The 23,007-nt window shown below is 46.9% G+C and overlaps 1 pseudogene; it reads right to left on the reverse strand.

The window, feature by feature from the left end:
- Window positions 1-22,481: 22,481 nt before the first annotated feature.
- LOC129520365 (U2 spliceosomal RNA) lies at window positions 22,482-22,655 on the reverse strand (annotated as a pseudogene).
- Between the last annotated feature and the right edge of the window lie 352 nt (window positions 22,656-23,007).

The following is a 23,007-nucleotide window of genomic DNA, read 5'->3' on the forward strand; positions in this document are numbered from 1 at the left end:
GAGGGAGAAGCAGGTTCCATGCAGGGAGCCCAATGTGGGACTTGATCCCTGGATCTGGGATCACGACCTGAGCCAAAGGTAGATGCTCAACTGCTGAGCCACCCAGGCATCCTCATCAAAACAAGCTTGAAGAAAGAACAAAGCTGAAGGACTCATATTTCCTGATTTCAAAATTTGCTACAAAGCTGCAGTAAACAAAATGTGATACTGGCATAATGGCAGGCATATAGACCAATAGAATAAAAGAGGGTGCTTAGCAATAAACCCTTATGTATATGGTCAAATGATTTTTTTTCAAGATTGACTTTATTTATTTATTTATTTATTTATTTATTTATTTATTTATTTATTTATCTGAGAAAGAGAAAGAGCATGAGCAGTGGAGAGAGGGAGAAACAGACTCCCCACCAATCAGGGAGCCAGATGTGTGGCCCCATCTCAGGACCACAAGACCATGACCTGAGGCAGATCCTTAACCAACTGAGCCACCCAGGTGCCCCAGGTCAAATGATTTTTGACAAGAATGCTGAGACTATTCAATGGGGAAAGGGCAGTCTTTACTTTCTTCTTCTTTTTTTTTTTAAAGGATTTTATTTATTTATGAGAGACACAGAGAGAGAGGCAGAGACACAGGCAGAGGGAGAAGCAGGCTCCATGCAGGGAGCCCCACGTGGGACTTGATCTCAGGAACTTGGGATGATGACCTGAGCCAAAAGCAGATGCTCAACCACTGAGCCACCCAGGCGTCCCAAAGGGCTGTCTTTCAACAGATAATTCTGGGAAAACTGGACATTCACACACAAAAGAATGAAGTTGGACCCTTACCTCACACCACAAATACAAAAATTAACTCAAAATGTTATGAAAGACCTAAATGTAAGACTTAAAACCATAAAACTCTTAGAAGAAGGGGAGCCTGGGTGGCTCTGTCAGTTAAGCACCTGACTCTTGATTTCGGCCCAGGTCATGATCTCAGGGTCGTGAGATCAAGCCCTGTCCTGGGCTCCATGCTCAGCATGGAGTCTGCTTGAGATTCTCTTCCTCCCTCTTGCTCTGCCCCTCCCACCACGTTCTCACCTCCTCTGTCTCTCTCCCTGTCTCTCATAAAATAAATAAATAATCTATTAAAAAAAACTCTTGGAAGAAGACAGGATAAAAGCTTCACAACATTGGATTTGGCAATGATTTCTTGCATGTGACACCAAAGGCACAGACAACAGAAGAGAAAATAGACAATTGGACTTTACATGCACACAAAATCATGCATCAAAAGACGCTATCAATAGAGTAAAAGGGCAACCCATAGAATGGGTGAAAATATTTGTAAATCGTATCTCTGGTAAGGGATGAATATCTGGATCATATAGAAAACTCCTACAATTCAACAATAAAAAAAAAATCCTGACCCAAAATGGGCAAAGTATTTTTTTAAAGATTTTATTTATTTGACAGAGAGATAGAAAGAGCCAGAGAGCACAAGCAGGTGGAATGGCAGAGGCAGAGGGAGAAGCAGGCTCCCCACTGAGCAGCCCCCCCACACAACGGAGCTCCATCCCAGGACCCTGAGATCATAAGGAAGATGCTTAACTGACTGAGCCACCCAGGCACCCCTGCACAAAGGATTTAAATAGCCATTTCTCCAAAGAAGGAATAGGAATGAACAACAAACATCTGAGAAGGTGCTTGGTATTCCTCGATACTAACCATCAAGAAAATGCAAATCGAGACCACGATGAGGTATCACTTCATACCCATTGGTAAGGCTGCTATAGCAGCAGGAGCAGCAACCACAGAAAATACATGCTGCTGAGGATGTGGAGAAATTGGAACCCTTGTGTATTTGTTGGCGGGAGTGTCAGATGGTACAGCTGCTGTGGAAAGCAGTCTGGTCGTTCCACAGGGAATTAAAAGTAGAATTATCATCTGGTCCCACAATTCCACCTCCGGGTATATACCCCAAAAAGTTGAGAGCAGGGTCTCCAGGGGATATTTGTGTGTCTGTGTTCATAGCAGCTAAGATATGGAAGCAACTTGCATTCATCGACCAATGAGTAAGCAAAACGTGGTGTACACACACAGTGGAATATTATCTGGCCTTCAGAGAGCAGGAAGTTCTGACACCTGCTACAAAGATGGAGGAAACTTGAGGTTAAGTGAAATAAACCCGTCACCAAAAGACAAGGACCGTTATGATTCCACTTACACGAGATCTTTGGAGTCACCACATCCATAGAGACGAAAGTAAAATGGTGGTTATGGTTGTCAGGAGCCGGGGCAAAGTGGGGAGTTACTGTTTAATGGGGACAGAGGAACAGTTTTACAAGGTGCAAGAGTTCTGGAGATGGATGCTGGGGGTCTGGGTGTATTTAATACCATTGAGTGGCACAGGTAAAAAGGGCTAGGATGGGTGGCTAGCCCATTGCCACCCACGCCTGGGTGACTCAGTGGTGGAGCATCTGCCTTTGGCTCAGGCCGTGATCCCAGGATCCCAGGATCGAGTCCTGCATTGGGCTCCCTGCATGGAGCTGCTTCTCCCTCTGCCTGTGTCTCTGCCTCTCTCTGTGTGTCTCATAAATAAATAAAATAAAATCTATTTTTTTAAGGGCTAGGATGATAAATTTAAGTTTTCCTGTATTTCACCACAATAAAAATTTAGGGAAACAAGTAGCTACTTCCACAAATAGCCTTCTAGTAGGTATAAACTCAAATACCATCAGGAGAAAAGGGGCAATGTAAACGAGCAACGCCGGCACGGGCCAGGCAATAAGGAGTGGGGGAGATTGTGCCCAGCTAGGGAGCATGTGTCCTCTGTATTCCTTTGCTAGTGCCCCCGTAACAAAGTCTCACAGCCTGCACGGCTTATACAACAGAAATTGCCTCTCTCACAATTCTGGTACTAGACGTCCTGGATCAAGGTGTCGGCAGGGTTGGCTTCTTCCGAGCCCTCCCTCTTGACTTGTAGATGGCCATCGTCCCCCCACCCCCAACCCTGTATCTTCACTCTGTACAGTTCTGGTCTGCCCTCTGTGCAATTCTTTTTTTCTTTTTTTTAGATTTTAGATTTTTTTTTTTTTTAGATTTTTAAGGTTGTATTTATTTGTTCACACCCTGAGCCAAAGGCAGATGCTCAACCACTGAGCCATCCAGGTGCCCCCAATCTCTCCTTTTTATAAGGACACCAGCCACCTTGGATTAGGGTCCACCCCAGTGACCTCATTTTAACTCAGTTACTTCTTTTTTTTTTCCGAAATATTTTATTTATTTATTTGAAAGAGAGAGAGAGAGAGAGAGAGCATGAGCAGGTGGGGGGAGAGGCAGAGGGAGAGGGAGCAGCAGACTCCCCGCTGAGCAGGGACCCTGATTCAGGACTCGATCCCAGGACCCTGGGATCATGACCTGAGTGGAAGGCAAAGCTTAACCAACTGAGCCCCCCAGGCTCCCTAACTTAATTAATTCTTTAAAGACTCCGTCTCTATATACAGCCCCATCGCAAGACACTGGGGGCTAGGACTTCAGTGTATGACGCTGGGGAAGGGGTTCTAATCCAGCCCACCATGCTCATCATGAGTGTTTCTTCATTTCTTCCCTTTCGTGTGCATGAAAATCCGTTTGACCCCCCACGCACGTTCACCCCCTGCCAGGGCAGCGTGTTTGTTCATGGAAGGACAGTGAGCAGTAAAGGAGACAGCTTCCCAGATGAGATGAGCCAGCGTTTGCTGGAACTGGAGAGAATCTCTGTCCTTTCCACAGTTGCAGTTTGGAGAAGTGTGTTGAAGCATTTACTTGGAAAGGAGAACTCACTCCTGTGGTTTCTCCATCCTGTGAGGAAGTTTACAAAAAATAAACAAAACTTGTTTCTGAAAGACTTTCTCCCAAGGCGCGTTGGATGCTTAGAATCACCCCCCGCCGCCGGCACCCCTCCCCACTGTCCGAGATCCCGGGCTCCTGGAGGAGTGTGGCTGAGACTGCCTTGGAGGATGGAAGAATTTGCAGGGCTGAGGGGGGTCCAAGGCCCCAGCTCACCCCCACGGGTCCCTTCTGTCCCCCTCAGTGTGTCTGCAGATGGCATTGGGCCCATTTATCGTCACCCACTGCAAAGGGAGTGGCTGCCCAGGGCAGAGGCGGTCAGTGGCCAGGAGAGCGGAAAAGCAAAGGCACGTGAGCTAGGGAAGGCTGGGAGCTGGATCCTCCTCTCGTGGCCGTGAGATCGTGAGCAAGTGGTTTGGCCTCTGGGGGCCTCGGGTGTCCGAGTGCAGAATGAGGAGGCACCTGACCTGCCTTGTAGGTGGCCGGGCGACTTGGGGTGTGAAAGACCAAGACCAGCGGTTGAGCATTTGCCTTCAGCTCAGGGCGGGATCCCGGGGTCCTGGGATCGAGTCCCACATCGGGCTCCCTGCATAGAGCCTGCTTCTCTCCTGTGTCTCTGCCTCTCTCTGTATCTCTCATGAATAACTAAATGAAATCTTAAAAAAAAAAAAAAAAGAAAAGAAAAAAGAAAAACCAAGATGAGTGTGGCCTGGGATGCAAGGGGCATTGTCATCGCTGGTGGGTGAAACCAGACGATCGAGAATGATTCAAAGTTCACACATGACACCAACAGCAGTGGGCGTAAGGTGAGGTATCAGAAATGAACCCCTGAAAAGTGTGGCAGAGCCCAACAGGAGGGCAGGACACAGGGCTCAAGTGCCAGCTCGTCACCATGAGTGCACAGATCATTCCGTCCTTGTCCTCCTCTAGCTACCTTTCGGCGGGGGGGGGGGGGTGTCATTTTGAGATAATAATAATAAAAAAAATTAATCTGTGCTGGACCTCCAGGATGTGCTGGGCACAGGTGTCTCATTTACCACGCCTCGTGTCAACCCTAAGACACCCGGGCTTCCACATCACAGAGGAAGCTCAGAGGAGCCCATCAGCGTGCCCAGGGTCACACAGCTCGGGAGAGGTTTATCAGGCTCCCCAGAGTGTGCTGTTGGATCTGCAAGAACGTTGCCAGAGGTCAAGAGCCAAGTAGAGCTACAGTGCGGCCTGCAGCTGCAAGTGGACCAGGAGCGGAGGGGACGGGAATATGGAAGCAGTGAGCACTGCAGTGGGTGGGTTAATCCGAGGAGGCTTCCTGGAGGAAGCAAGCACAAGTGTGTCAGTGGTGGATTAGGGCTACTGACAGGTAGAGAGGAAGGGTGAAGAGATTCTAGATGGTGGTGGTGGGGGGGTGATGGCAGCAAAAGCAAGGAAGGGGTGTTAGCAAGCTCTGCCTGGGTGGGGAAGCAGACTGGCTCTGCTTCAGGGAGAGGGCTGAAGAGGACTGAGCTGCAACTGGGCTGCTATGTGGGGAGGACCAGAAAAACAACCATGACAGCGTTCATGTTGGCTGAAGGCTTGCTCTGGGCCAGGTTCTCTGCCAAGCCAGCGCTGCACTTCCGTTTCCTTTCTGAAACGAGTCAAAGTGCTTGCCTACCTACCTCACGGGCTGTGATGAGGATTCTAGGAAAAAAATAGGTATCGAAGTCTGCTTTTTCACAATTAAATTCAATTAGCCAACAAATCATTAGTTTCAGAGGTAGAGGTCAGTGACTCATCGCTTGCATATCACACCCAGCACCCAGCCCGTCACGCACCCACCTTCATGCCCGTCACCCAGTTACCCCCTGTCCCCACCCACCTCCCCTCCAGCAACCCTCAGTTTGTTTCCCAGAATTAAGAGTCTTTCATGGTTTGTCTCCCTGTCTGATTTCTCCCCATTTCGTTTTCCCTCCCTTCCCCTATGATCCTCTGCACTGCTTCTTATTGTCCACATACGAGTGGAACCACATGATTAATTATCTTTCTGATTGACTTATTCCACTCAGCATAATACCCTCCAGTTCCATTCACGTCGATGTAAATGGCAAGATTTCATCCTTTCTGATGGCAGAGTAATATTCCATTGTGTGTGTGTGTGTGTGTGTGTGTGTGTGTGTGTGTGTGTTTGGGTTTTTTAAAAAATTTATTTATTTATTTTTGCCAATGTGGGGCTCGAACTCACAACTCTGAGATCAACACTTGCATGCTCTTCCAACTGAGCCAGCTGGATGCCCCGGGACTCAGCTCTTGTAAGCCTGGAAACATATTCGACACTTGAGGCTTCCTGTTCCCCATCCTCTTGCGGTCATTCCCTAGGATGATCTGTGGTGTACAGTTCATTCATTCATGCATTCAACAAGTATTTACTGAGCAACTATTGGGTGCCTGGCCCTGGGGACTTAACAGTGGACAAGAGAAACATCCCCGTCCCCGTAGAGGTCATATTCAGGTGGGATGCACATGTGACAGAGAGAAATAAAGCTGAAGAGGGTAGAGAAAGAGACAACCACAATGATGACTGAGAGGAAGAACATTCCAGGCAGCAAGAAGAGCAAGTGCAAAGGCCCTGTGGTGGATCAGGTGTGTCATATTTGAGGAATAATAGGGAGGTCAGTAGGGCTGGAACAGAGTGGGCAAGGGGAGGCTGGAAGGAGGTGATGTCAGGGAGCTAGTGGGGGGGGTTGGAATGTCAGGGTCTCACAGGCACAGCGAGGAGTTGGGCTTTTCATCTGAGCAAGATGGGAACCATTGGAGCTGTGAGCAAGCAGAGGAGCAGCCCACTCTTGTAGAAGAGCATCCAGCTGCTGGATGGAGAACACCCTGCAGTGACTACGGGGAAAAGCAAGTGACACAGGCTAGTGGCTCAGACACTGACGGTGGCCGTGGAGTGGTAAGAAGTGCTCGGATTCAGGATAAATCTCAAAGGTAAAGCTAATGGGTTGTGTTGACAGCTGTGATGGAGGGTGTGAGGAACCAGGAAGTAAAGACATGAAGGCAGCAGTGGCTGAGTAGGTTTGGAGGAGGAAATTGTTTGTTACACTAAAAAACCCCACAAAATCTGGGGTAGCTTAGTTGGTTAAGCATCTGGTTCTTGATTTTGGCTCAAGTCATGATCTTAGGGTCGTGGGATGGAGCCCCGCACCGGGCTCCGTGCTGGGCATGGATCCTGCTGGAGAGTCTCTCTCTCCCTCTCCTTCGGCCCGGCCCCTCATGTGTGCACACTCTCTCTCTCTCTAAAAGAAGAAAAGAAAAGAAGAGAGAGAAGAGAAGAGAAGAGAAGAGAAGAGAAGAGAGAAGAGAAAGAGAGAGAGAGAAGAGAAGAGAGAGAAGAGAGAGAAGAGAAGAGAGAAAAGAAAGGAAATGAAAGGAAAAGAAAAAAGAAAAGAAAAGAAAAATGAAATCTGAATGGGGTCTGAACTCTTAAAAAAATAATTGAGATAAATTCCCATAACCATAAGAGTCACCCTTCCGATACCCTTCGATGGTTTTTAGCGCTTTCACGAGGGTATGTGACCATGGTCACTATGTAACAGGAGAACGTTTCCATCACCCCAGAGGAATCCCCATCCACAGTCACTCCCCCGTCTCCCCCACCCCCAGGCCCTAGAAATCATTGATCCGCTTTCTGTCTGTGCGGCTCTGTGTATTCTGGACATTTCCGATGAATGGAATCATCTGGTATGGGACATTTGTGACTCGTGTCTCACTCAGCATTATGTGGTTGAGGTTTACCATGTGTTTGTGATGCTCCACTGCGGGCTACGTCATATTCAGTTTATCCACTCGTCCACATGGATGGGCGTTTGGATTGTGGCCACGTTTTTAGCTATTCTGAATAACGTGAGCTACTAAGAATGTTTGTATACACATTTTTGTGTGCACATGTTCTCACTTCTCTTGGGGGCACATCTAAGAGTGGAGTTGCTTGGTCACACCATAACTGTCTGTGTGACTCTTAAAAGTGTATTTCTTCCTTCCTTCCTTCCTTCCTTCCTTCCTTCCTTCCTTCCTTCCTTTCTTTGAATCGCTACGCCCAACATGGGGCTCGAACTCACAACTCAGAGGTCAAGAGTCACACGCTCTTCTGATGGAAACAGCCAGGCACCCCCTTCTGTGTAACTTTTGTGAGGAATTGCCAAAATATTTTCCAGAGTGGCTGCCCCATTTTTCATTCCCCCCACCCCTCCCCGAGCACTGTATAAGGGACCCAATTTCTTAAAAATCTTTGCCAACACTCACTAGCACTCACCTTTTTTATTACACTCACAACCAGTGAATGTAAAGTGGTTTTGGTTTGCATTTCCCTGATGACTAATGATGTCAAGCATCTGCTCATGTGCAAGTGTGACTGCTAGCGCTGGTCTTTTGGATCTCGAGATGGAGATGATGCATAGGCTGTTGGGCATGCAGAGTTCATGGCAGAGGTCTGGGGTGGTGACGTGAATATTGGGGTCAAGAGCACACAGGTGGTGACACCTGGGAGGTTCAGAGGTTGTTGAGCCCTTTGGTTCAGGGTGTGATCCTGGGGTCCTGGGATCTAGTCCCACATCTGGCTCCCCGCAGGGAGCCTGCTTCTCCTTCTGCCTGTGTCTCTCCTTCTTTCTTTGTGTCTCTCATGAATGAAAAATTTATTTTTTTTAAAGAGCATACGGCTGCTATTTAAAGCCATGGGACTGCTTGTGATCCCCCAGGGAGTAAGCGTGGCTAGAGAAGAAAAGACGTCTAAGGACAGAGCCCTGAGGTGCCCTAACTTTGATAGCTAGAGACGGCAAAGAGAAGATACGATGGAGAAAATGTTTCAAGACAGGATGGTAGATAGTGCCAAATGCTGCTGCTTGTCCAAGTGGGATGCGATTGCTGCTTCTAAATTCTTGCTTTAAAGGGAACGAGAAGGATGCCACCACACACCTATGAGGATGGCTGTCATCACAAAGACAAGAGACAAGTATTGGTGAGGATGTGGAAATAAAGGGACCCTGGTGCCCTGGGAAGGTAAATTGGTGCAGCCACTGTGGAAAACAGTATGGAAGTTGGTTCCTCAAAAAATTAAAAATCAGATGAACATAGGCTCCAGCCTTCTCATTTCTGGGTACACCTCCAAAAGCAATGAAAACAGGATACCAAGGAGATAGCAGGTTTGTTGCAGCATTATTTACAGTAGCCAGGCCACGGGAACGAGCTCAGTGTCTGTCAGCAGACGAGTGGAGAAATAAGATGTGGTATATATACACGATGGAATATTATCCAGCCACGAAAAAGAATGAAATCCTTTCGTGGCCGTTTGCAACAGCATGGATGGTCCTTGAGGGCATTAAGCTAAGTGAGAGAAGTCAGACAGAGAAAGACAAACACTGTGATCTCACTTACGTGTGGAATCTTAAAAAAGCTGAACTCAGAAACAGGGAGCAGGGTGGTGGTGAGCAGGTGCAGGGGGGTGGGGGAAATGGGGAGACGGTGGTCAAACAGTACAAGCTTCCAGTTAGAAGATAAGTTCTGGGGCTCTAATGCCCTGTGGATAAAACACTGGACTGTATACCCGGATATTGCTAAGACAGTAAGTTTTGGGACATTTGGGTGGCCCAGGGGTTGAGAGCCTGCCTTTGGTTCAGGGTGTGATCCTGGGGTCCTGGGATCGAGTCCCACATCGGGCTCCTTGCATGGAGTCTGCTTCTCCCTCTGCCTGTGTCTCTACCTCTCTCTGCACATCTCTCATGAATAAAATAATATCTTAAAAAAAAAGAAAAAAAAGGCAGGAAGAAAAACCCATACTTGAGAAACAAGTGATAGAGGGAAAGAAACGGTGACTTCATCCAGGAAACTAGTGGCCTGGGAAGGTGGAGAACTAATGTCTCAAAGACCAGCTTCTCTGTCCAGGCCTTGCCAGGGGAAGGCCCTGGAAAGGGGACATGGGCTGTGTGCAGAAACAGATGCCTGGGTGGTTAGTCGTATGTGGACGTGACCCTGAACAGACTTACACCAGGGGCAGCTGTTTTTGAAAGAAGGCAGGCTTTATCTTCTGGGAAAGTCCAGTTCTTTGGTCCCCAAGGCCAGCAGCCTACAAATCTCAAGGAAAGAGGTTAGTTCTGCCACAAACGAAGGGAATTAGGTCTGCAAGCAAGGAGTGTGTACGCTTGAAGCAAATTAATCCTTGAGGCTGGTTGGAGGGCTGTCACAAGGCTGTAAGATACAGGCGTATCAAGTTTACACAATATGCCAATTATATCTCATCAAGTCGGAAAAGAATTGGAAATAAAGAGAGCCAAGGAGTGGCACAGGGGGCTGCTGGCACAGGGGACTGCCTTCTGCTGGCCACCACCAGCTCCCGGCCCCCTGTTCGGCATCCAGCGTGAGTCTGGCACAAAACTGAGCATAAACTCAGTAATGATTGTAACAGCAAGGCCAGTCCCCAGTTCCATGGTGACTGAGAATGGAACAAAAAAAAAAAAAAAAAAGCTAAGAAAGTTCCTTGAAAGTAAGGTTCATTCTCTTGTTAGGGTAAGCAGCAGCAGCACGATGGGCAGTGGGATTTCTTTTTCTTTCAAAAGCCTTGGCTTTGTGGCCCATAGGTCGCAATTGGGAGTATGGAACCTGGTGCAACTTGTGGGGAGGGCATTCTTGACACCAGCCAGCCTCATCTAGGCACGTAAAGGTGTGTGGCCATTGCCAGGTGGTGACAAAACCCAGTGCAGCATCAATGCCCCTCATTGGGGGAACTGCTTAGGTGAGCAATGCTTTAGCCGTTCGGTGCAATATTACAGAGCTGAGAAGGAAAACAAAGATTTGCACACCAGGGGATAGAAAGATGTCCGAAATGCATTCAACAACAACAAAAAAAAAAGGTAGGAAAAATGAGTTGTGGAACAGCGGGTTTGGTATGATGTCAGAAAACCTCCCCAGATTGCCTCTAGGGAGAGGGACAAGCGTGGGTAGTGGCATTTACCTTTTGTATCAGTTTCAGAGAAAAAAAGGAGGCCAAGACGGTGGGGGCATTGATACCCCCACCAGGCAGACAGTTGTTAGTTCCCAGGAGAACAGGGCCAACTCCCAGAGCCCCTTACAGAGCGGGGCGGGGAAGAGTTGGTTTTGGCCGTGGGGCATCTTTCGGGGGACATTAGAGGTGGTTTCACCCCGAATTGGGCTTTCCCAAACATTCCATCCCTGAAATTCCCCAAACCCTCCCCCTGGTCAGGGGTCCAGACAGGTATGTGGGCAAAGCACCACCTGCCCGCGTTCATGGAGAAAGCAGAGCAGATCCTTCCTGGAGGCCCCGCATCCCCTGCAGGAGCTGCTGAGTCTGAGACTCAAACCAAACCACCTCTAGAGGAACCATCTCCAGCACTGACCCTTCCCCAGGGATGAGCTATGCTGGGAGCAGATTAGAAACCCCGTCTTTTAGTGTCCTTGTGCATGCATTCATTCATTCATTCATTCATTCACTCACTACATTTTTATCAGAAGCTTAATCTATGTCAAGCCTTACGATGGGCCTTGGAAACCAAAAGATGACAAAGATTGACTTCGAGGCTCCAAGGAGCCCACAGTCCAATGGGATAAAGTTATGTAATAGTCACAATTCCATGGACGGATTGATTGGTTGGTTGATTCCTGAGAGACACAGAGAGAGAGGCAGAGACACAGGCAGAGGGAGAAGCAGGCTCCATGCGGGGAGCCCGATGTGGGACTCGATCCCGGGACCCCGGGATCACGCCCTGAGCCAAAGGCAGATGCTCAACCTCTGAGCCACCCAGGAGCCCCTCCATGGAAGGACTTTGTGAAAACCTAAGGGTTCCATGAGAACCCCTACTCCCCACCTGGTGGGGGGAAAACAAAAATGACCTGGGGAAATTGCCAAGGCAAACAAAAATCGCCAGGCAAACAAAAATGACCACTGCAAGAAAATGTTACCGAAGTGTCAGGTCACTTATAAGTTTGACTTGCGAGTTTAGGACTTCTGATGTCTCTATGTGCCCTTAGGTTCCTCTTGGCTGTGAGTTATTTTTGTCATATGTTTAACTTTTTATTTTGAAATCCTTATCGACTCATAAGGTGTTGCAAAAATAGTACCAAGCGGTACGCTGTGTCCCTTGCCCGGCATCCCCCGGTGGCAACATCTCACTACAGTGTGTCATAAAGAATTAGCTACTAGCTATACCCTCCCTGCTGAACCCATTGTCTCACTCTGCCCACGACATCAATGCCCTCTTTCTTGGGTGTTGGTCAGTCTGCATGTCTGCTGCACCTGCACCATTAAATTGTCACCCTTGCTTGCAAAGTGACAGTTTCCTGAAGTTGATGTCCCTGCAGGTGGAGAACTGCTGGCAGCACCCTGAAGATATTGATGAACGAGCATCCGGCCCATCTCACTCTTAGACCAAGGAACAACTAAAGAAGAGGATGCTGCTGAGAAGACAGGACAGGTGCTTACGAGAAAATAATTTCAGTATGAAAAGGCTAAGGAAAGCCTTCTGGGAAACCGCTAGCATCTTATCGTTTTTGTGTGCGTGTGTGTGTGTGTTTTTCCCAAAATGACTCTGTGTGATCATGGTGTGAAACTGGTAGAAAAGGATGTCATATCATGACTTCAAACAAATTTTTGTCAGGAAATTATACCAAAAAGAAGAAAATATATGCTAGCCCTGACTTCATAATCTGGTCTAAGAATTAGTACAGAATTTCAACGATAATTTTGTTAGCTAAATGTTAGTTTCTTTTTTTTTAAGGTAAAGCATCAATCAAGTCCTTTTATAAAATTTCTTGCTCAATATTTACTATGACACTTTGGTCCCATGCTAACTGGATCTGCTTTCACATGGATTTTCTGGTACTAGTGATCCTCAAAGGTCGAGAATTTCCTGCCAAGGTGTTGTAAGGTTAAGTACACAATGGCTAGTCGTGCCTGGGGGTGATCAGGAACATGTTCCACAGAGTAACTTTTGGGCTGGGTATTGAGGCATGTGTAGGAGTTCACCAAGTGGAGAAAATACATGCAGCGAGACAGTCGTGTGAGTTGAAAGTGACCAAAGTGTGGAAGAGCATGGCCTCCCTTTGGATCCTGTGAGTGGGCTGCGATGTGGCGACAGCAGAGCGGGGTCGGGGGTGATTCTCTGTAATAGGAGATGAGGCTCTAGAGGCTGTGGACATGAGTCCTGCTGAAGAGCTGCCGCTTTGTCCCACAGCGGTGGGCAGCCACTGGAAGGTTTGGGGCTGAGGCACTGCATGATCACTGATGCAGTTCATGAAGATCCTTCTAGCTGCTGCAAGGGGAGCGTGAGGTGAGGGAGGTGAGGCTGAAGGCAGGAAAAAACAACCTTAGAGAGTAGAAGCCAACATGTGGGCTCCGGGTTAGACTACTGTGTGGAGTCGGGCTCTACCACTGACCAGCCCTGGGACACCCCCACTTGACCTTTACAAGCTTCAGCTTCTACATTTGTATAATGGGAATAACAGTACCCACCTCCTGGGATTTCAGGAAGATTAGCTGTCAAATAATGTGTGAGCAGATGAAGAAGAAGCTATATGACACAGGCAGCTGGGGGGCTCAGTGGTGGAGTGTCTGCCTTTGGCTCAGGTCACGATCCCGGGGCCTGGGATCGAGTCCTGCGTCGGGTTCCCTGCATGGAGCCTGCTACTCCCTCTGCCTGTGTCTCAGCCTCTCTCTCTGTGTCTCTCATGAATAAATAAATGAAATCTTAAAAAAGAAAAGCAGCTAGATGAGAGATGATGTGAAGGATTGAAATTAAAGATTATAAGGGATCCCTGGGTGGCGCAGCGGTTTAGCGCCTGCCTTTGGCCCAGGGCGTGATCCTGGAGACCCTGGATCGAATCCCACATCGGGCTCCCGGTGCATGGAGCCTGCTTCTCCCTCTGCCTGTGTCTCTGCCTCTCTCTCTCTCTCTCTCTCTCTCTCTCTGACTATCATAAATAAATAAAAATTAAAAAAAAATAAAAGTTTGGCATAGCTGCACCCCAGTTTCTATAGTTCCTTCTGGAACGATATACGATAAGGTTGCAATAAGTGAAAGCTGACATAGAGATGAAGCTATCTAACTATGATAAGGCAATCGTGTGCTTCTACTTCTGCTCAAAACCAAACTCCCTGCTTCTGAGCTCAGCACCGGCTCCTCCCTGTACATTCCTGGAGTAGGTGAAGGGTAAGCAAAGTCGTTTACTTAGTAGAAGTAATAAAGAGACATCTAATTCCAGTCCTCTGAGGGATGAGAGGCCCTAGTACTCTGCCCCCAGAGACAACTGAAATGCGGGATGCAATACTTGAACGCATCTCTTAAACACCTTGCTGGTTGGCACAAAGGTAATAAATCCACAGAGGCCCCCAAAGACATGAAGTCAGAGAGGCTGGGTGGTGCAGACCCACCAAAGTCAGTCTTTTTTTTTTTTTTTTTTTTTTTTGAGGTCTCTTTCAAACTCTGCAAAATGTCAGCTTCTCCTTTCAAGGCCACAGGAGAGTAAGGGCAAGACACACTGCTGGGCACACCCCAGGTGAGAATTTAACAGCAGATCCCTTCCTGGGACTGGACCGCAAAGAACTCACTAATGAATGCTACTGAATTTTACACCAGGACTCAAAGATCGCCTACAATGAAGTTCGAAAGAACTGAGTAGCTCACAGTTAAAAAAAAAAAAAAAAAAAGAGGGGTGGAGAGGTGCTGGCTGGCTGGAGCGTCTGTCTGTGGCTCAGGTTATGATCCCAGGGTCCTGGATCAAGCCCCGCCTCAGGCTTCCTGCTTAGTCAGGTGAAGCCCTGAGATCACTACCTGAGCCGACATCAAGATCCGGGTGCTTAACTGACTGAGCCACCCAGGCGCCCCCAGCCACACATCCTTTCTAAACATTACATGCAGTGTTTACAAAAAGTGACCATGAGCTGGAATCAATCCTAACAAAGATCACATAGATTACATTCTCTGACTTCTTATCTTAGTTAGGTTGAAACTAAATAATAACATGATGACCAGAAGAAGTAAAAGCAGACTTTGTGTACATTCCAGAGAACATTGATCTCTTTGGACCTTGAGATAACAGGGCTCCATCCGTCAGGTCGGAGAGAGTTTACTGCCTGGCACCGGGCTTCAAAAGCTTCAGGTGACTTGTTTTCCTTTAACGGAAAGTGGCTAAGTATCCCTCTTAAAGGATACTCAGAGTTCTGGTCTCATATGTTTCCCTAAAGGAAAGGAGGCGCCTATCTTATTTGGCTTTTGCAGCTATTAAGGTACCTTCAAGACTTTCCAGATTTAGCTTTAACTAATCATACTGCAAGTTGCACGAGAGCACAATTTTTTCTCTTTATCGTTCACCTGCTGTATTCCCAGGGCTAAACGTGAGCTCCACGCCTGGGTCAGGCACACAATGAAGGAATACGTGTGCTGGATGCCGACTGTGTGCCAGACTGTGTGTACATGTTTTCTGCTAACTTAAATAAGTTATTTTCAAAAATTTATTTATTTATTTATTTATTTATTTATTTGAGAACACACAGAGAGAAGCAAAAACACAGGCAGAGGGAGAAGCAGGCTCCCTTGGCGGGGGGTGGGGGGGCCTGATGCAGGACTTGATTCCAGGACTCTGTCATGCCCTGAGCTGAAGGCAGATGCTCAACCACTTAGCCACCCAGGCATCCTTAACTTTTTTAAAAAATATTTTTTTTAATATTGCATCCTTAACTTAAAAAATTTAGACCTCATAACAACCCTAGAAGTTTGAAATGGTCCACAGGAGGAAATCCAGGCATTAAAGTCACAGAGAAGCAAAAACAAGTGTGCTCTCGCTTGGACTTGCTGGAACAGGAATCCAAATCAAGCTACGCTAACAATTTGTAATAGTTGTATGATGCTAGAGGAAGCAGTAATGTTGGTAGACACTCGTTCCGCAGGGCTGGAGACTGTGCGTGTCTACGGTCAGATCTTAGGCCACCTGGCTGGCTCAAGTGTTGAAGCGCATGGCTCTTGGTCTCACGCTTAGAAGTTTGAGTGTAGAGGTTACTTAATAATAACATTTGGGGAAAAAATAATAAAGTCAGATCTTAAGGCCAGGGTGGGGAAGAGAATGCCCTCTGCTGTGATTGGTACAAACTCACACCTCTGCACCATTTGGGGTCCTCCAAGAAGCAGACACCAAGGCAGAGTCGGAGTACACGAGATACACGAGATGTATGGGGAGGTGATGCCACTGAAAGATCCAGGGGAGAGGCCACAGATACGGGCAGAGGGATCTGACACTTTGAAAAGAGAAAGGGAAGACGGGAGGATTGTGTAGGGAGAGCTTCAGACTGGGGTTCAGCTCTGGGAAGCTCGGCCAGGTCCCCCCGGGAGCCTGGGCTTGGAGATTGCCTGGAGAGAGTCCCTCACTGCCAAGAAATGTCAAGACCTTGTGTCACCGCCATGCTCAGTCATTGGCCAGGGATTGCCTGGAAGCCTCCGGCTTGGATTTACAAGCTGAGGGAGAGCCAGGGGCCTCCGTGGCTGGACACTGTCAGCTGGCTCCCACCCTTGCCTCCCATCCGTGCCAGGTTCTCTCTGGAAGAGGGCCAAGTGAGTATCCCCATGGCTACCATGGCCTTGATAGTTGCCAAGGGCCTGCATCACTGCTCCTCTGTGCTGAAAACAGATCTAGCTGTGATGCTGTAGGCTTTTTTTTTAAGATTTTAAAAAAAATTATTCATGAGAGATATAGGGAGAGAGAGACTTGGGCAGAGGGAGAAGCAGGTTCCCCATGGGGAGCCCAATACGGGACTCAATCCCCAGACCCCAGGATCACACCCTGAGCCAAAGGCAGATGCTCAACCATTGAGCCACCCAAGCATCCCGATGCTGTAGGCTTTCACAGCAGACACACGCTCCTTAAATCCTGTCAGTTACTGGCTATATGATCTTGAGGAGGACACTCAATGTCTCTGATCCTCAGGTTCCTGTGATTTCCAAGCTCCTTGCGTACGCATTAGCCCTATTGTAGCGAGCCATTTGATCCTCTCTGAGTCTTCAGAACTGACCCACGGGAGACACAGATGGCATGTCCATCTTGGGCCCAATTCCATGGTAACAAGCGAGCCCAACCTCTCCTTGTGAAGTGTCAGAAGGAATCCTGTAGACTTGGCTTAGAATCTTCTTTGAGCTTCGTATACCATGGTGATAGTAAGAATGCCCACTTTACAGGCTGGTGTAGCGATTTCTGGGTTGAGGCAGATGCTGCATGGTGCCAGAGGTAGGACTAATACGGTGGTGGGAAATCGTGCTTATGGGGAAGAGTCTGCGGAGCCAGTGGAGGTGGTGGTGACCATGAAGGTGATGGTGGGAGGGATGGGGGTGGTGGAGTGGGAGATGATGGTGGTGACAATGGAAGCAGTGGGTGGGCAGGGGGGCGAAGGTGGTGGTGGTGGTGGTGCTGCTGGAGGGAAGTGAGGAAGCCGACTCCAGAACCCCACTGGGCCCAGGTCTCCTGCCTCCCACTTCTGGCCCACGGGAGCCATAGCGGACTGTGTCATTGTGCTGACAGTCCCCACCTACTGTCCCCGCTTCACCTCTAAGTCATAAGCCAGCAGTAGACTCCCTGAGCCTTGGGGAGAAACCCGGGGAACACAGGCAGGAAGCCAAGTCCCTGAGCGGTGGTCAAGGTGACTCAGGCTGAGATGCAGCAGCTCATCCCCCTGGTCTGTGGGCAGCCATGTGGCAGCCACAAGGCTCAGCCCTGGCGTGTTCTGACGCCCCATGGCCCCAGGGAGCTGATCTCCCTGGCCTCCAGGGAGGAAGCAGCCCCTCCAGCAGACACTATGCTCCACCCTCTTCTCCTTTTGCAAATCACAGCCTGGAATTCCTCCCCGGGTTCCCACTCAAAGTCTGTGACTTAACATCTCTAGGCCTCATCTATGAAATGAGATGACTAATGTCTACCTTGTGGTGCCTTTGGTGACGATGAGACCATATACAGAGAGCATCTAGCTACTCACTCTTCTCACTCAAGAAGTGGCATCTGAATATTTCAGTACGTCATCATTCTCATTGTGGAGCCCCAAGCTGGAGGGGCCAGAGATAGAGCATGATTGCCTCTCGCTCTGCAGGCTGGTGACCCCAAGGACCTGAACCCTCACCTGGCTCTGGGGCGCTAGAGCATCAGCACTTTGCATGCTGCCCAGCAGCACTACCTACATCTCTGCAGACCCCTTGGTATCCTCCCTCTCCAGTCTCAGATCATAAGTTTGCCATCCCCAAGGCTAGACCTCAGGCTTCGATTATTATTATATATTATAAATACATATATATAAAATATGTATATATTATATACACACATTTATTTTTTTTAAGTAGGTTCCATGCCCAGCATGGAGCCCAAAATGAGATTTAAACTCACAACCCTGAGATTGAGGCCTGAGCTGAAATCAAGAGTCATACACTTAACCGACTGAGCCACCCACGTGGCCCATTATTATCACTTTATTAAATTACACCATGGAGTGCCTAGGTAGCTCAGTTGGTTAGGCATCTGCCTTTGGCTCAGGTCATGATCCCAGGGTCCTGGGATAGAGCCCCACATCAGGCTCCTTGGTCAGCCCGTCCACCCGCACCCACTCTCTGTCTCTCTGAAATAAATAAATTTTAAAAGATCTTTTAAAAAATTACATCATACGAATGGCTGTTTTCGTAGATTAAAACAAGTATCATCAATTTCATATGACTCAACTTAATAGGATATTTTAGACATAGAAGTAGTCATAAAGAACGAGAGTATGAGGGCTCCTGGGTGGCTTAGTCAGTTGAGCATCCAGCTCTTGGTTTCGGCTCAAGTCATGATCTTAGGATTGTGAGATCAAGCTCCATGTCAGCCTCTGTGCTCAGCGCAGAGTCTGCTGCAGATTCTCTCTCCCTCTCCCTTTTACCCCTTCCACTCATCCTCTCTCTCTCTCTAATAAATTTTAAAATCTTCAAAAAAAATACCCAAAAAAGAAAAAAAAAGAATCAGAATAATGAATAGCCATCTAATTGCCGCTCTGCTAATGAAATAAAGCATTAGAGGTTTCTCCAAGCCCCCACTCTGATGCCATTCCCTGTCACTGCCTCATCTTCTTTGCTCTAGAAAGAACCAGTCTCCTGAATTGACAATTGATCGTTTTCATGCACATCCAACCCTCCATGTGTACCTCATCCCTAGATAATACTCTGTGGACTGCAAACTGGTTTCTACTCATTAAATTTTTTAGCTTTGCAGGTTATAAAATAGGTAGCCCTACTTCACATATTTTAACCATGTATAGGATTCCAGTCCAGTAACATATACAGCTCATTTACCCACTCTGCTTTTGGAGGATCGTGAAGTTGTGTCTCGGTTCTTGGCGTGATTTTTTTTCTTTATAGTCAATGAAATGATTATGGTTTTTGCTGATACCTGTTAAGGTTCATCTTTCAATAATAAAAGTCCATTAACATTGATGCTATAGTCATAGAGTCTTGGCTTATGCTGTTCTCACATTGTCAAAGTCTGCAGCCGCACAAAATATCACGAGGGCTTAGCTGACTCTATGTGTGGAAATGTCACACAGGAGGAGGGAGTTAATCAAGAGGCAAACACTGAAAAATGAAATTATAAAAATAATTTTTTTAAGATTTTTTTTTTTAAAGTCATGAGAGACACAGGGAGAGAGGCAAAGACACAGGCAGAGGGAGAAGCAGGCTCCATGCAGGGAGCCCGATGCGGGACTTGATCCTAAGACCCTGGGATCAAGACCTGAGCCAAAGATAGATGCTCAACCACTGAGCCACCCAGGTGTCCCTAAAAAAATAAATTAAAAAAAAGAAAAATGGAATTTTAGAAATGCACAGTGCTATTTGTCATTATAATGGCTTCCTCTTTGAGGTGGGCTTTTTTTTTTAGAGTTCCCCTAGGCAATGCCTATTAAATGGGAGAAGTGCAGACCCACAGTGTCCATTCCTCAGTATATACCCCAGAGAAATTCTTACACAGGTGCATATAACACACGAAGCAGCAATATTCACAATAACCAAAATAAAGAAATAAAAATCAACAAAAAATAGATATACAAATGCCTTTTATAAATATTCTGGAGTAAGTGTGGCTTCAATAAATTGAATGCAATGGACCCAATCAATTGTGTGAGGAATTTAATGGTTGTTAACATAAAGTTAGTCCAATCAGTTATACACTGGGATATGGGGCATGTTCTAAAGGTTTAATGGTTGAGTCTTTGCAATTTTCTCTCTTTCATACTAACGTGGTCTTACGTGTTAAAACCAATAGCTGTGACATCCATGAGAATGTAATTTTTCTAAGAGAACCTTAATAGGTTACTAAGGTCTATGAATTTGGATACAGGCATTCCAGAATCTTCTCCTGAGCTCAGCTGCTCATACAATGTTTCCATACCTTTTGTGGCATTGGTCTGTAATTTCTTCCAGAATCATTATACATTGCATGTCCTTAGGGCCATCTGGCTACACTTCCAAGGAAAAGATAATTTTAGAGAAAAGTGCTATTTATCTTTATGTGTATCAAAGGACACTGTCTTTAAATGATTTCTGTTTGACAATCCCACAATGGGAAAATGATCGAACTAAACCTGTCTCATGGGTGGCAGCTATTTGGAGCCTGGCGAAGTGTTGGGAGAGTTTGAATTCCACTCCCAATTCTGGCTGCGTTCTCTGTTTCATAAAATTATTTGATTATCATTGCAAAGTTGGATGATTTTTTAAGCTAATAGCAAATCTCCGTATATTGTGTGTAAAGCTTAAGAATGCCCATCTCAGGGGGGCCAGGAGGGCTCAGTTGGTTAAAGTTTCCACTTTTGATTTTGGCTTAGGCCACGGTCTCAGGGTTCTGAGATAGAGCCCTGCCTCCAGTTTTCGGAGAGATTCTCTCCCCCTCCCTCTGCCCCACCTCTCCCCCCACTCATTCTCTCTCTCTCTCTCAAAATAAAAATAAAAATAAAAATAAAAATAAAAATAAAAATAAATAAGTACTGCCTAATTGTTACCCTAGGTGATTGCACCATCCCATATGCTCTCCAGGAGAGTAGGACAGTTCTCATTTTTCTACATCCTTACGGAGAGGTTCTATACTTTTTACCAGTGTGCGGAGGTAGGCAGCCCCAGCCGGGTGCTAGTCTCTCTCTCTCATCTCTCTAACACCTGCTAACCATGCTTTATCACAAAGCGAGACTGGACCTCAGAATCAGAAGCTTCAATAAGCAGGAGAATCTAAGCTTTGATATCATTTTACTTGCCACATGTTTGTCAGCTGCTCACTACTCTTGGGCATGGGATGTGACTTTCCAACTGTGATAAGGGCATGAAATTTCTTCTTATGGTAAATAAACAAGCCAGATGAAAGCAAAACATCAGATAAATAATAGTACACACTGCATGTGATAATGAGGGGGGAAATGTCACACGCAGGGGGTCCTGAATGACTAAAGACAGAAAATGCAACACACATGACTAATCACAGGGGAATATTGTGGAGCTCTGGGACCAGTGGGTTCTGCAACTATGTAATACTTTCAATATTTCAAAACTGAAAGACATTCAAGGGGTCATGTAATCTGAACCACTTATTTCATAGGTGATGAAATTGTGGCCCAGAGAGAGGAAATGCCTTGCCTGTGGTGGCACAGTGAATCTGTGGTCAAGTGGAGGCTGGCATTCAAATTTTCCCAACAAAGCTCATGACTGAGTAGTGGTTGGATTGATAGGAAGGAGGAAGGCAGCCTTATAGGCAGCTAGGGGAACCTACCTGCCCTTATCCCTGGTTCTCTGACCCTAGTATTTGCTGCTTCATTATCCATCATCCCCACCTTGGATGCTTGGGGAGGGATCCCCATGGCTGGTCCTCAACCCCACCTTGAGGATGCTTGGGGATGAATCCCTATGACTGGTCCTCATCCCTACCTTGCAGATGCTTGGGGATAGATCCCCATGCTGGTCCTTATCCCCACCTTGGATGCTTGGGGGTAATCCCCATGGCTGGTCCTCATCCCTACCTTGCGGATGCTTGGGGATGGATCCTCATGACTTGCTCCTCTCTCTCAGGTACCTAAGAGGTGAGGTACTTAAAAACATGGTTTCCTTATCCCTCCCAGTGACCAACCCCCTGCCATCTTCTCCACAGCCTTGGCTGAAGATTACATGCCATCTATGCCATCTGTTAAAACTCCCTTTTGGCTCCTTCTTTCCTAACTCCTCTATGTTTTTTTTTTAAGATTTTATTTATTCATGAGAGACAGAGAGAGAGAGGCAGAGACACAGGCAGAGGGAGAAGAAGGCTTCATGCAGGGAGCCCGATGCAGGACTCGATCCAGGGTCTCCAGGATCATGCCCTGGGTTGAAGGCAGCACCAAACCACTGAGCCACCCAGGCTGCCCTCCTCTATGTTTTAAGCTCCTCAAACCTCTTTTTCTCTCAGATCTAATCAATGGGTATTACTTCCTTGTCCAAGAAATCACATGGTCTCCTAACTGCTGACAAGAAAATCTCGGAAAAAAAAATGGAGCAAGTTTCCTCCTTTGCCTCTGGTTGTAGTGATCACTGTTACACATCCCAAAGTTAGCTCTGGTAAGCTGAGAACCTTTGCATCAGTATCCATCTCCATCTCCTGTCATGAGAGGGGACGTGCGAACACGTGAAGTTTGTTTTGTGATTATAAAACTATTCTCGAAAGTGCTGTTTGTACAAAGGAGCCTTTTAAGATACTCAACCTGCAGAAATTATTGATCTGCCCTGTGAACCATGACCATTAGTGCCTAAAAGTGATAAGAATAGATACTACACTTGATCTCAGTCAAAAGGCCAAGAAGCGATTTTTAGTGCCTAAAAGTATGCAATTTTTGTTATCTTGATTGGTAATATGTTGCCCTGGGAATAATATTTACATTGACATCTCTGCCGTTACATATGACGTTTATAATGTCAGGATCTTCTTGGACTGCTTACTCAAACCAAGAGTTGAGAGTCCACCTCATTCAAAATTCTATATTAATTTCAAGTTGCTCTTTAGCTCTACCTTTTTGCATTATATTTTGGTGATCGCCAAGGAAATATAATATACATCTTCTATTTCTCCCAATCTACATAGAGGTAATATTCCTTTTTTTAAGATTTTTATTTATTTATTCATTAGAGACACACAGAGAGAGGCAGAGACACAGGCAGA

The sequence above is a fragment of the Nyctereutes procyonoides genome, unplaced genomic scaffold (assembly GCF_905146905.1).
Source record: "Nyctereutes procyonoides isolate TBG_1078 unplaced genomic scaffold, NYPRO_anot_genome, whole genome shotgun sequence".
Classification (NCBI taxonomy): Eukaryota; Metazoa; Chordata; class Mammalia; order Carnivora; family Canidae; genus Nyctereutes; species Nyctereutes procyonoides.